Source organism: Triticum aestivum, chromosome 3A, assembly GCF_018294505.1.
Source record: "Triticum aestivum cultivar Chinese Spring chromosome 3A, IWGSC CS RefSeq v2.1, whole genome shotgun sequence".
NCBI lineage: Eukaryota > Viridiplantae > Streptophyta > Magnoliopsida > Poales > Poaceae > Triticum > Triticum aestivum.
The window spans coordinates 247,962,304-247,970,704 of record NC_057800.1 but is presented as its reverse complement, the minus strand read 5'-3'; positions in this window follow the sequence as shown (position 1 = coordinate 247,970,704).

Sequence of the window (8,401 nt, the reverse complement as noted above, 5' to 3'; positions counted from 1 at the left end):
GGGTGTTCGGGGTGGAATCTAAACAATCTTGATCCAATTGGATGGTCCTTGAAGGAGTTGTTTAGCGCAACGAACCAGGCAACCAGACTATGTGGCTGTAACGCCCTCACTTAGTCATAGGAGTGCGACAATAAAAACATGGGCGCAGCCCCTAGTATCCAAACTAGAGTGCTATAAGCATTTGATCGGTAAGTACCAATCCTTCCGTAATGCGGAAGAAATATCTAACGATTTGCAACCTCCGAACAGCTGACTAGCTCTCGCCGCATCATGAAAATCAATTTTCGGCTTTCTCAACTGAGGTGCTCCTTTGGATAAACCAAGGCACAATCGCAGTAGTTCTCCCTTTACTACCTTAGCCGATGTAGCGGAACGTAAGGTAGCAAGCACAGGAGCCGGGCAACCCAACTATTGACCAAAGACATGATTCGGAGCCAATGCATATAATATTAAATTCGCGGTGCCGAACTATACTTATAAAAAGTGTTTAGACTTTTGTTGCCATAATGTGGGGTGCTATGAAGCCCCTGGCAAGCATCGAGCGTACCAAAGTGTATGGGTGCTACCTGATAGGATTATCCACAGGGGAGCTGAAAAAAGAGAAAGAAGAAAGAAAATAGAGAAGGTACAAGAAAGCTAGAGTCCTACAGCTCTAGCCACAAACTGTTCTCATTGTAATTTAATTAGTACATCAAGGCACATTGATACACGTAGTGCGATAAGCAACAGACTATTTGACATGTCGAAACCAAGGGAGAGCTTCATGTGGGTCCTGAAAAACAGGTAAGGTTATCGTTAACGGAATCACCTAAAAATTCTCCCATACGTCTACGTTTCTCATCGTCTTGGTGTGTTTATGCTTCAAGAGGACCGAGGATCAGGACATTAGATGGTGCCTGTGGGATTGAGACCTGAAAAGAAAACAAGTAAAAATGAAAGTATATGTGTATCCAACGTCGGTTGAGCCATACTACGGACCACAAGCTAGCTATGCCTTCATCGATGCCCATGGGATTTTGAGCGTGTAGTTATGTACGCGCGGCACGATTGCCACCACTTGATCAGAACTACGATGGAGGCCGAATTGCTAGTCGAGCTCCCGACGAGCCGAGCTATCCTACTGCAGGGTAGTTCGGAACCTCTTAACGGTGTCTGTGGGCTCGACAACCGAGTTAAGGTTCTGCTTGAGAAGGCCGCTCTGTACTTCTGCTACTAAGGCAGCTGTGTGCTCTTCTGTACGGAGGGAGCGTTCCATATTTCCGTTGACTGTTATGACACTGCGTGGACCGGGCATCTTGAGCTTGAGATAAGCGTAGTGTGGTACTGCGTTGAATCGAGTGAACGCAGTTCGTCCGAGTAGTGCGTGGACGATATCAAAGATTAACTCCTCGCTTCAGAAGTTGTCTGGAGATCCGAAGACAACCTCGAGTGTGATTGAGGCCGTACGGCGGGCCTCTACGCCTGGTATGACTCCTTTAAAGGTAGTCCTTGTAGGCTTGATCCTTGATGGGTTAATGCCCTTTTTCGCGTTGCATCCTGATAGAGAAGATTAAGGCTGCGGCCTTCGTCCATAAGGACGTGAGTCAGGTGGAACCCATCAATTATTGGGTCTAAAACCAGTGCGGCTGAGCCACCATGCCGGATACTGGTCGAATGATCCCGGCGATCAAAAGTGATCGGGCATGATGACCATGGATTAAATTTTGGGTCGACTGGCTCTATCGCGTAGACGTCCCTAAGCGCACGCTTGCGCTCCCTCTTGGGGATGTGGGTAGCATATGTCATGTTCATTGTTTTGACCTAAGGGGGAAACTTCTTCTGTCCCCCTGTGTTTGGTTGCTGGGGCTCTTCATCATCGTCCTCGCTTTGCGATCCCTTTTCCCTATTCTCGGCGTTTAATTTGCTGTCCTGTTTAAAAACCCAACAATCTCTATTTGTGTGATTGGGTGGCTTGTCTGGGGTGCCATGAATCTGGCATGGACGATCGAGTATGCGGTCCAAGCTGGATGGGCCTGAATTGTTCTTTTGGAACGGCTTCTTCCGCTGACCGGACTTAGGGCCTCTGAATCCGGCATTGACTGTCGTGTCCTTAGTGTTATCACTGTTGTTACAGTGATTGTATCTGTTGCGTCGAGATTTGTCTTTGCTAGTTTTATCTTCAGGGGTGCCGTCGTCGCTTGCATTGTTTTTACTACGGGCCAACCAACTGTCCTCGCCTGCACAAAAGCGGGTCATGAGTGCCGTGAGGGCTGCCATGGATTTTGGCTTTTCTTGGCCGAGGTGGCGAGTGAGCCATTCGTCGTGGATGCTATGTTTGAAGGCTGCTAGGACTTCGGCATCCGGACAATCGACGATTTGGTTCTTTTTAGTTAAGAACCTAGTCCAGAATTTCTTTGCGGACTCTCCAGGCTGTTAAACTATATGGCTTAAGTCATCAGCGTCCGGAGGTCGAACATATGTACCTTGGAAGTTATCGAGGAAAGTTCTTCCAAGTCCTCTCAGCAGCCAATAGAATTTGTAGGCAGACTGTTGAGCCAGTGCCGAGCTGGCCCTTTGAGTTTAAAGGGAGGTATTTGATGGCGTGGAGGTCGTCGCCACGGGCCATATGAATATGGAGGATGAAGTCTTTGATCCACACCGCAGGGTTCGCGGTTCCATCGTATGATTCTATATTCACAGGTTTGAACCCTTCTAGGAATTCATGATCCAGGACATCATCAGTGAAGCAATGAGGGTGTTCTGCACCGCTATATCGGGTCGTATCATGACGTAGCTCGGATGGAGTCCGTCTACGGTTTTCGGCCCGTGCGTGACTAATTTTATCACGTCTGAATAGGTGGACGTCGTCGCGCGTCGAGGCACGCCCTCGTGATCCGTAGATTGATCTAGTGTGTCCTGGTTTATTGTTTAGGGTTTGCTGGAGGTCATATGTATGCCCCTGGGCTGTTTTACCTTTGCCTATGCGCTGGGGCAGGGCTGGCTGGTGTTCAGCGTGAGTTGTCGTTTTGTCTCGACCACGTGGTGGTCGGTCAGCCGCATTGTACGATGGAGGTATGCAGTTTTGTGCCTCCTCGTCAAACTGAGGTAGCAGTTTGCGCTTTGGGTAGCTTTTGGTTGGGCGCTTGAGGCCGTACTCTTCGGCTGCTAGGACATCGGTCCATTTATCATTTAGCAGATCTTGGTCAGCTTGAAGCTACTGCTGCTTCTTTTTCAGGCTCCGTGCAGTGGCAATTAGCTGGCGCTTGAAGCACTCCTGCTCAAGGGGTTCCTCAGGCACGATGAAATCCTCGGTGCCAAGGCTCACCTCGTCCTCGGAGAGAGGAAGGAAATTATCGTCCTCTGAATCTTCGTGTGTGGCCTGTTTACTGGGGCTAACCTGCCCGCCTTCCCGTTCGTCTTCTTCATTAGCTGTATCGACGGGGTCTTCGTTGTCTTCAGCACCTTCTGGAGTGTTGTCTTCTCCTGTGCTGGTACTGCTATCTTTGTTGTGGCATGACTTAGAGCGGCGCCGCTGACACTGGCGCTTGGACTGTATTTCAGAAGGTTTATCCTCAGCTGGATCTTCGTTGTCCTCGCTGCTGTTTTCCTTTGGTGCATCCACCATCTATACATCATACGAGGAAGTGGTTGTTTAGCATCCGGTGAACAATGGATTTTGGGCCTCTTCTTCTCCGGCATCGTCGTCCATACCATCGATGTCCTCGGAGTCGTAGTCAAGCTCGTCGGTCAAATCCTCAACCGTGGCTATGGAGTGGGTAGCGGGTGGGAAACAAAATTCTCGCCCGTCAGCCCCTAGTTCAAGCCAGATATAGTTCGGTTGTGAGTCCTCTGTCAAGGATAGGTTTTTTAACGAGTTTAGCACATTGCCCAAAGGCGAGTGCTGGAAGATGTCCGCGGTGCTGAACTCGAAGATCGATAAACGATCAAGCTCGGCGTCCACGGACTCACGTGGTTCAGAACTTACGGCCGGATACGAGTCCGGAGTTCCGCTGACAGAGATGTCGTGTGAGGTTAAGTCTGTATGCGGCTCCAACGCCGTGGAATATGTCGCCTCCGTGGTGGGGTTGATCCTCCCTTCCTCGGGTGGCGCAGCTTGCTCCGGATCTAGGGCCAGAGCGGTTATAGGAGCGATCTCCTAGACGCAGTCTGATGATAGATTTAGGTCATGATCATCGGGGTGGCTGGGAGCGGCTACCGCGGTCTCGAATCCGGCGAAGATCAAGTCTCCATGGATGTCTACACCGTAGTTCAAGCTCCCAAATCTAACCTGATGGCCAGGGCGTAGCTTTCGATTTGTTCCAGATGGCAAGCGAATTAGCCCGCAGTGCGAAGCCGCTGAACACAAAGATCTGTCCGGGGAGGAAAGTTTCTCCTTGGACGGCGTCATTATTGACGATTGAAGGGGCCATCAAACCTTTTGGCGACAGCACCACGGAACTCTCAATGAAAACACCAATGTTGGTGTCAAAACTGGCGGATCTCGGGTATGGGGTCCCGAACTATGCGTCTAAGGTTGATGGTAACAGGAGACAAGGGACACGATGTTTACCCAGGTTCAGGCCCTCTCTATGGAGGTAATACCCTAAGTCCTGCTTGATTGATATTGATGAATATGAGTGTTACAAGAGTTGATCTACCTCGAGATCGTGATGACTAAACCCTAGGGGTCTAGCTTGTATGGCTATGATAATGAGTGTCCTATCCGGACTAAGTCCTCCAGTTTATATAGACACCAGGAGGATCTAGGGTTACACAAGGTCGGTTACAAGGAAGGGAATCTACATATCCGGTCGTCAAGCTTGCTTTCCATGCCAAGGAGAGTCCCATCCGGACTCGGGTGCAGTCTTCGGTCCTCGTATCTTCACAGCCCATCAGTCGGGCCCATGGCAAACAGGCCGGACGCCCGAGGACCCCTTAGTCCAGGACTACCTCACCCGCCTTGCCATCATAATCATTCTGCCCCCTCGATTCTCGTGCATGCCATCTTATCATTTCCTTACAGATAGGGACTGGGGTCCTTCATTTAACTCATTACACTTGCCTTCTCGTCTTCGTCTTCTTCCTTGCGACGCCGCTGCAACCGAGCTCCACCGCCGCCGTCCTTCGTCAACAGCACCCACTCCGGCCGCCTCATCAACCTGAACAGACTAGAAAATTGTGGCACTACTCTATTGTTCCTTAGCGTCGGTAAGTACTCACCTCTCCCCATAACATATCCGCATTAGGGTTCCAGCTGTTCGGCGGTATTCTTCACCATTCTTCATATTTTGCCTTTAGAACATGTAGTTTGATCTGAAAATGACACTAAGGTTGCGTGGTAGCAGTTTTAGCATCTCCTTCCAATCGCAGAGGTCCCTTTCTGTCCAAGAGCCCATCTGAGTATGCGAGTTCTTCCACTGCCATAACCTTACGTTCAAATTTTATTTTTATTTTCTGAATTATTGTATATGTGAAATCAAAAGTAGACTTTGTAAAACCTGTTTATCCAGCACTTATTGAAATTTTACTCCTGATCTGTAGATAACCAATCCGTCGCTGGTATAGGGTGGCTTAACTCAGATTTTGTAACCTGCCATAACTTCATCCGGTTTACCAACCGAATGGCCATAACATTTTACTTATAAAAACTGCAGACTCAACCATGAACCTTGAAGATATTGGGGAATTCTTCCTTTCAATATTAATCCATCTTGCTATATTCCTAAGGCATTCGTTGTTAAACATGACCAAGACCATCACCTCATCCGACTGGGTCGCCACTTGTACCGACCCGACCTCAGACGGTCAAGTCTCTGTGCTTAAGTGTCATCCCTTGATCGGTATGGCTAACACACACAGTACTTGAGGATTTATAACGGAGTTCAATCACACACTTATTACATCAAATGTCTCAAAAGAGAACTTATTACAATAATATGGCTGAAGGCCATCTCAATAAGATAACACCGGAAGCTTCAAAGGTAATAGAGTCCATCCAACTCCACGGCAAAACTGAGTGCATGACAATGACCTAGCACACCTTACTCTTCGTCTGAAAACTCTGCAACATAATATGTTGTAGCCTGTGTAGGTCAGCACATGGAATATGCTGGCAAGATAACACTATAAAGCAATGAACAAATAACAGCTATCACTACATGCATATATGGCTGGTGGAGGCTCTATGGTTATCATTTGAATAAAGCTAATTTTTTCCAACAACAAAGGAATATATTTTATTTAACTACAAAGTTGGTTGAAAATTATTGAGAAGGTTCCTCCAACTCAATCCCAAAATAATAATTATAACCCAACAAATTAATTAAGTAAAGTGATGAGATCAAATCAATAATTCAAGTACCAGATACTCAAGATGTCCCTAACCGGGGACACAACTAGCCATGATTAGTTTGTACACTCTGCAGAGGTTTGTGCACTTTTCCCCCACAAGACTTGATCTCCTCCGTTGAATTTCTCACACTACATGGTGTTTGAGAAATGGATGACCGAGACACAGTCTTTCAGAAGCATTAGCTCTTTACTCTGGGTAGACAGTACCACATACATCCCCTCCATCTGCTAGCCTACCACTGAAAGAAGTCACACAACTTACTCAACTCCAGAGCCCATAATTGCTTGTGGCTACACACTGAAGTTTCTAGCATGAATAATCTCAAGATCCCTTTGAGCCTGGGTGGAAAACCATAGGATGATCACACGGGTACTCTGGGATATCCTAGGAAACACCGGATTGCTCCAGGTGTCCAGATAACCACTGGGTGCTCCAGGGTGCCCCAACCAATCCACCCAGATGTGTATTAAAGTAACCACCTTAAATTTGACCATTAATTAATAATAAATCTCACATCTATCATGGATCACTCAAAACCAAACCACGTCTACTAGCATAGCATAGCAGTATAGGCATAACATAGAACTCCCAGGGTTTGATATAAAAGGCAATAGGTTCCTACCTCATCAACTAGTTCCCAATACCCACATGTTAAACAAACCTACTCATGCAATGTTTGAGGTTGAAACCAATGCATAAAATATGGGTAATAAAGGGATATGATCAAAGTGTTACTTCCCTTGCTGACGATCTAAAAACCCTAGTGACTCATAGTAGCACGCTTCGCACTCCGGAAACTCTATCGTGAACAAACAATAGCATATATCAGCACTCAAGCATAAGATGCAAAGGTAAAACCCAAAGGAAAAGATCCAAACTGAAAGTTCAATTGAAGAGGTCCGATTTGCAAAAAGAATCAATTAAATCAGAGCTACGAAACTCAAACTACGATCAAAAGAAGTTTGAAATAAAAACTGCTTGAAACCAAATTTTATATTGTCAAAATCATGTTCAAGTTGATTATCTGGAAAGAGTGGAACAAGACGAACATTTTGGCGTTGGTTTCACTGGATTTGGATATACGAGCAAAGAGTAACGATGGTTTGAAGTTCAGGGACTAATCTATGATAAAAGTATTCATGGATATGTACCTGGCCGAAAGTAAAACTAAAAAGAAAAACCTAATGAACGAACGTTCGTAAACAGAGGCTAACGAATGAAAATGTTCACTATAAGAAACTAACGGGTGAACGTTCGTTAACTAACGAACTAAAACGAAAACTGATCAAAAAAACCGAAAAAAACAAAGAGGGTGGTTCGGTTTATACCGGAAAACCAGCGAGATCCAACGGCGGCGGTGAAGAGCTCCGGCGAGGCAGAACGAGGCGGCGGCGGCGGCTAGCGGCGATGGTTGTGGGAGGTGGCGATGCGGCGCAAGCGGCGGCGGCGACGCGACTGTGGCAACTGCGGCTACTACTGCGGGAGACGGCGGGCGGCTGTGGTGAGAAGAGAGAGGGGGCTCGGCTTTTAAAGCCTGGGGGAGGTGGCTTGGGGAGGGGGTAACGGCGGCGGCGACGAAGAGGAGTCCGGCTCAGACTCCGACGGCGGCATGCGCGTGCGTGAGGCGAACTCGGCGAGGCGGCGGCGAGCTGGGCCGGCCCAAGAGATTTTTTTTTAAAAAAATTGCCGCGGAAGAAAAATACTAATAAAATATAAAAAATCCTAAAAATCCCAGAAGCAATTTTCACCGTCCAAACCTAATATTTAGGACATGATGAACATTTTTCTGGACTAAATGCAAATTTTCGAAAATGCAAGTTTTTCTCTAATTCAAATAAAATAGCAAATAAAATAAGAAATTTATTTTAAAATTTCTCCTCCAATATTTCTCTTCTGTTGAAGAAGTCATATTATCTTCTCTCTTTTATTTTTGTTATTGAAAATTATTGGAGGGGAAAATATTAAAATCAAATTGATCCTTTATTCAAATTTGAAATAAATTCAAATATGAAAATTTTAGTGAAACCTCCAACTCTCTCCTTGGGTCCTTGAGTTGCTTAATATTTCTAG